The sequence below is a fragment of the Lactuca saligna genome, chromosome 2, assembly GCF_052625555.1.
Source record: "Lactuca saligna cultivar CGN05327 chromosome 2, ASM5262555v1, whole genome shotgun sequence".
NCBI lineage: Eukaryota > Viridiplantae > Streptophyta > Magnoliopsida > Asterales > Asteraceae > Lactuca > Lactuca saligna.
Window position 1 is genome coordinate 190,150,773 of NC_136418.1, and position 6,206 is coordinate 190,156,978.

The following is a 6,206-nucleotide window of genomic DNA, read 5'->3' on the forward strand; positions in this document are numbered from 1 at the left end:
AATGGAAAACAAGAAATAATTGTCAAAGCTTTAGGTCAACGAACAAGATCTACACAGCAACAAATTGAACAAATAGCAAAATCGATTTGGACTCAAGATAAATCGATGAACAGTAACAAACTTGGCTTAACATCGGTTGGAACAAACAATTGAATTTCATATCCAAATAAAAACAGTGAACAATAGGAACACGTGACTTGGGGTAAAACATAGATCTATTGAATCAAAAGACTTTGATCTCAAATCATATTAGATCCAACGGAAAATAATGAATTGAAAGAGAATTTGATCAAATTACCACAACGAATAATAGAAACTTTATAAATCTTCATGAATAGAACTTTGAACTAGAACCTTGATTCCAATCCGCCAAAACATCAAAAATCTTCAATAATTTGTGCAGAAAATCATCAAACCAAGAACCGATACTTCAAAAATCAATAGATCTTCAAAAACCTGTTCTGATACCACTTGTTAGGATTAAAACCCTAATTGTGAATTGATGAACAACATGCGGAAAATAAGAACAAACACAAATAAAGAAGATATGTCTAATGATCACTCGATTTATTCAAAACATGAGGAATAAATTACACTTTCAGAATAGACTAAAGAATCTAACTCTACATAAGAAACCTCACAACGCGGCTGCTACATTTTTCCTCACTCTTAACCCTAATTATGAAGTACATGATTTAGTCAGAATACATCAAACAGGATACAAAGAACACATCAAACTTTAAAAATTACATCTTTAACTTACAAGAAAAATAACACAAACAATGCAACTTTATGAGTAAACAACTTCCACTTGACTTTGTCCACTTCTTGTGTGAAAACCAAATCAGAGTTCTTGTCTTCTTCCAACTTCTTCCTGCATATGCTAATTTCGTTTTCCAAATTTCCAAGCTTCAATGTTAGGTTGTAGATTTGTCCCAAATCATAGTTCTTCTCTACTTCGTACACATCATCTTTCAGCCATTCCCAGAAATTACATTTTGGAGTTTTTACACTCTTAAGGAAAGGATAAAAAATGTTAAATTGAAGAGAAGATGAAGAAGAAGATTTAGTTAGGGATAATTAAAAAAAAAACATATTTACCAAAGAGTTTTGACAAAATCAAATTTTTTTCCGGGATTATCGGGTGTTTTTGAAATCTTCACACGTGATGGCATGTCGCACTTACATGGATGGTCAGCTTGCAATTCGACATTGCGTTTGGAAGAGGTAGGCGAAGCAGAAAAAGAAGAAGTTATTGTCGATATTGTCGATCTAGGGCTTTAACGTACAAACGAACCATATAACACCCTTTATATAATGAGGTGATGTGTACTGTGCCACATAGATGCCACATATTATCTTGTGTATGCCACCCAAGCCTTGATTTAGCCATATCAGCTGAAACTGATATTATTCAGTAATATTGGTGTAATTTAATTAGGTAAAACAAGTTAGTTGTTTTTATGTACAAAAAAGAAGAAGTTGCCAATATGTAAGCACATATAAGAGGTAGTTAGCCTCCTAAGTCATTTTCCCTAAAAAATATGAACCATGCCGGTTAGAACCACCGGAATCAACCACCTAACCCTTTTTACCATTTTACCCTTATATATGAATTAATAGAATTCAAAAATTCAAAAAAGCTTTTAATTCAATAATATATATGTACTATTCTCATTGGATGTTTTCATTTTCACAAAATATTTGTATTTTTACAAGAATCTCCTTTTATATATATATATATATATATATATATATATATATATATATATATATATATATATATATATATATATATATAATTTACCCTAACCTGAATGGTTAAAAGGTAAAATTCAAGGGTGCATGGGCGGAGTGTGACCCCATGATTTTTTTGTTAGAAACAGTTCTTATAGTTTTATTAAAATATAAAATTTTGGTTGTAGCCTCTTCTGTTTACCAATTCTTATGCATATTATATATTCGGTTTTCAAATCAAATGTTAAAGCTCCGCCCGCAATGATGAATATATATATTGTAATATTGTATCAACCGCGGTTGGGATGTATGAGGTATAGTGGGATTATCAATCCATATCTACAAATGCTTCTCCTAGCTAGTGGCCCATTTTTTACAAAAATACGTTTACTAATCACTACTCTTTTTCCTTATCTCTAAAGTTCCATACCCACCACCCTTGTATATCGTCCTTTCCTGTCATCCTCATAACTCATGCACTTTTTGAAAACGGCAGTTTGTATGTGTGATATTATACTCTCAAATAGGATGGATCTATTTGGTCATGTTCAAATGTCATTCCCAGGCTCTCAAGCCATTTCCTTATAGCAAATATAAAGGGATATAGCAAAAAATTTATATTGCATTGAGCAAAGATCATATGAATTATGGGTAGACCGCTAGAAAATGAAAGTGTGGTTGCATAACTAGTTTCAACAAGAACTTTTATGACGACACAACGCAAGGGTGCGTTATAACTATGTGGAGGCTTTATAACCAAGGAGCACCCCCACATGGCGTGATGAGGATGTGCATGGTGAAATTAAAGGTGAGGCATACCACAAACCTTCACGTTCCTCTTTCCTTTCATTTGCTTATTATGCGTAGTTGACGTCGATTACACGACTCCCTTCTAAAGTAGTAAAGAGAAGAAACTTACCTATAAACACCACTCCCTTCTAAAGTAGCGGGAGAAACGAAACTTACGTGGGTGGAGTACCTAGCTAGTAGCCTTAATATCAACAAAATAAGTCTGGAAGCGTTGTTATGTTCTACTGTCTACTATCTTATGGTCCACTCGTCTTTATTAATTATCAGCTTTCAAGTCCTACCGTCAATTTACATATTCACGTTTCTTCTTTAGGTATGTATCATTATCAGACATCCCTTTAAGTTCCAACTCCTTAACTTCACACACACACACACACACACACCGAACAGAAATGGCATCTATGACGGTGGTTCTGTATCCTTCTCCGGGAATCGGCCACCTGGTTTCCATGGTGGAGCTCGGAAAGCTCATTCACACCCACCACCCTTTATTCTCTATCCTCATCCTCATAACTCCGGCACCTTTTGAAACCGGTTCCACCGAAAAATACATCAAAACCGTCTCTGCCACCATCCCTTCCATCATGTTCCACCACCTCCCCACTATCGCTATTCCAGCAGACTTGTCGTCTGATTTCGTCGCACTTAATTTCGCGATCCCACAGCTTTACAACCCAATTTTCCACAACACACTCGTAGCCATCTCGGAGAAATCCACCGTCAAAGCTGTGATCCTTGATTTCTTTACCAACGCTGCTTTCCAAGTCGCTAGAAGCCTCCAGTTACCAACTTACTACTTCTATACCGGCGGCGCTTCCGGTCTCTGTGTGTTCTTATATATGCCCACCATCAACAACATCTCTTCTGATTCTATTAAAGATCAAAATATTTACTTTGATATTCCTGGAGTGCCTCCTATCCATTCCTCCCATTTTCCAGCAGCTGTGGTTGATAAAAAAGGTAAAGCATATGAGAACTTCATAAACACTGCCAGAAACATGGCAGAATCCTCCGGCATCATTGCAAACACCTTTGTTGGGTTCGAAGAAAGAGCTGTTGCCAGTCTCCGGGATGGTAATTGCATCTCCGATGGTCCAACTCCGCCTATTTATTTCATCGGACCTTTGATCGCCGGTGGAAATCATGTGGATCCTAGCGAAAACGAGTGCTTAAAATGGTTGGACTCACAACCGAGTAAAAGTGTAGTGTTTTTATGCTTTGGGAGTTTGGGTGTTTTTAAGAAAGAGCAGTTGAAGGAAATAGCGATTGGGTTGGAGAGAAGCGAGCAAAGATTTTTGTGGGTGGTGCGAGATCCGCCACCAGATGAAGAAAACGAGTCGAATTCCGGTGGTGGTAAAGAGCTCGATCTTGATGCTATTCTTCCTGAAGGGTTTTTAGCAAGGACAGCGGGTAAGGGACTGGTGGTGAAAAATTGGGCACCTCAACCGGCGATACTTGGTCATGACTCCGTGGGTGGATTTGCGAGTCACTGTGGGTGGAACTCGGTGCTTGAAGCGGTGGCAGCTGGGGTGCCAATGGTCGCATGGCCATTGTATGCGGAGCAGAATATGAATCGGGTGTATTTGGTGGAAGAAATGAAGGTGGCACTGGCGGTGGATATGTCGTCGGATGGGTTTGTCACGGCGACGGCTGTGGAGGAAAAGGTGAAGGAGTTGATGGAGGGTGAAGAAGGGAGAGTGGTGAGGGAACAGATATTAGAGATGAGTGAAAGGGCAAAAGCTGCGACGGAGGACGGTGGCTCCTCCCGAGTTGAGTTCTCTAAATTAACCAATTCTTGGACCCCCCTGTAGCAAAATCTTCTTTTTCATCATCTTTCTTATTTTGTTTTTTTTAAGCATGCTATCTTTAACATCATCTACCTTACTTGGGTAGATTTGTTAAGTAAAATGCCTTAATAAAAGACAATTTCAAAATACAATGTTGGTATAAGAAAAAATCGGGTAATAGACGGTTAAGTTGAAACCACACCTCTATAAATTAACTATTTGATTTTTAAAGCAATTTGGACCTCCTTGAAGAGAAACATGTATCCTTGTAGAGAAGAATGTATCTCTGCAGGTAAGTTGTTAAAAATATTAAAACATCAACCAATTTAACAATTTTAAAAACTCACATGAACCCATAAAACCATTTTGTTTGATACGTGCAATCATTGTATATAGTAATTTTTAACTTTCATTTATAATGACATCACTTGATCTAATTGCCTGTAATAAGCATGTTATAATAGTGGTGTTCTTTCGGGACATGATCTAATTACCTATGAATACATGTGGACACAAATTGTTATGGTACACACATTGATATCAGATCACACACATACAATATATACACACACAAACATGTACATATCAATTCATCCACATGCATACACACAAATCAGATCTCAATCACAAACTATCTACGACTACTTAAAAAAATACCATAGGTTTTTACTTAATGTTTTCATGTTTGTTTTAACCCAATCAAAGTTTTTTTTTTTTTTTTTCTTATTAACACACTAGGTTATAACCCGTGGAAACCATAATCAGTATATTTAAAATTTTTATATAAATAAAAAAATAAAAAATGTCAAAAAAAACCTAAGATATTATCAATTGTAAGTAATTATAAATTAATTTGTTAAGCAAAATAAACATAATAATGTTATTAGGATATGGTTGTGTATTTTTAAATTTTGAATTGAATTTAATTTGTTACGAAAAAAAGAAAATAATAAAAATTATAGAAAAATGTCACGTGTCAAAAAAAAATTCTAAAAAACTGACACGTGTCATTTTTAGGTTTCATTTATTAAAAGATATAGATATAGATTAAGTTATGTATATCTTAAGTGGTTAAACCGGTAATGATGAATAAACCATATGTCATTAAGGTTGTTGGATGTGAGAAACATTTTATTGCATGTTACCACATCCAAAATATGTCATATCGTCATCCTATGCATTATGATACATGTATATGTAATACCTATTCCATGTATCATTTAATTTATCGAATTTTTAGGGTTTTATGCTTGGACTCGACGAGTTGGGGAGCTCCAATTCGTTGAGTAGAGTCATTTATGAGGACGCGGGATTCATATCCTACTCGACGAGTCGGAAGGCCCCGATTTGACGAGTAGGCACTGTAACGAGAAACCCTAATTTTCAGGGGTTTGTACCCTATTTAAACAACTTATGGCTCATTTGCAGCCTCTTCCATCGTTCCTACAGCCAGAGAAACCCTAGTTTGAGCCTTGCACCTTCTTGAGAGAGAAAGAGAACTTTTGAGAGTGATTTTTGGTGTGATTGTGAAGATTTTGGAGCTTGAAAAAGAAGGAGCAAAGAGGGAAGCAGTAGATCCGACACCCACCCTGTATTGGTGACCATATTGAGGTATAAAGTCACTATCTTGACCTTTAGTTGCTTAGATCTCTTTTCTTGGATGTAAATGGTTACTTTTGGTGCCAAAAGGGTGTCATCTTTGGATCTAGACTTGTCACAAGGATATGATTCCAGATTTGGACTCCTCTAGGTCTTCAATGACATAAAGTTGCTCACTTTGTTTAGCTTAGGCCCTTTCCATGCATTAAGACCTTACATGAACTTTAGTTTTGGTGTTTTAGCCTTGTGAGGCCTTGCACGCATGTAAAGTTT

The 6,206-nt window shown here is 36.3% G+C and overlaps 1 pseudogene; it reads left to right on the top strand.

The window, feature by feature from the left end:
- Positions 1-2,688: 2,688 nt before the first annotated feature.
- Positions 2,689-4,486, top strand: LOC145028606 (UDP-glycosyltransferase 88B1 pseudogene; annotated as a pseudogene).
- Positions 4,487-6,206: the final 1,720 nt, after the last annotated feature.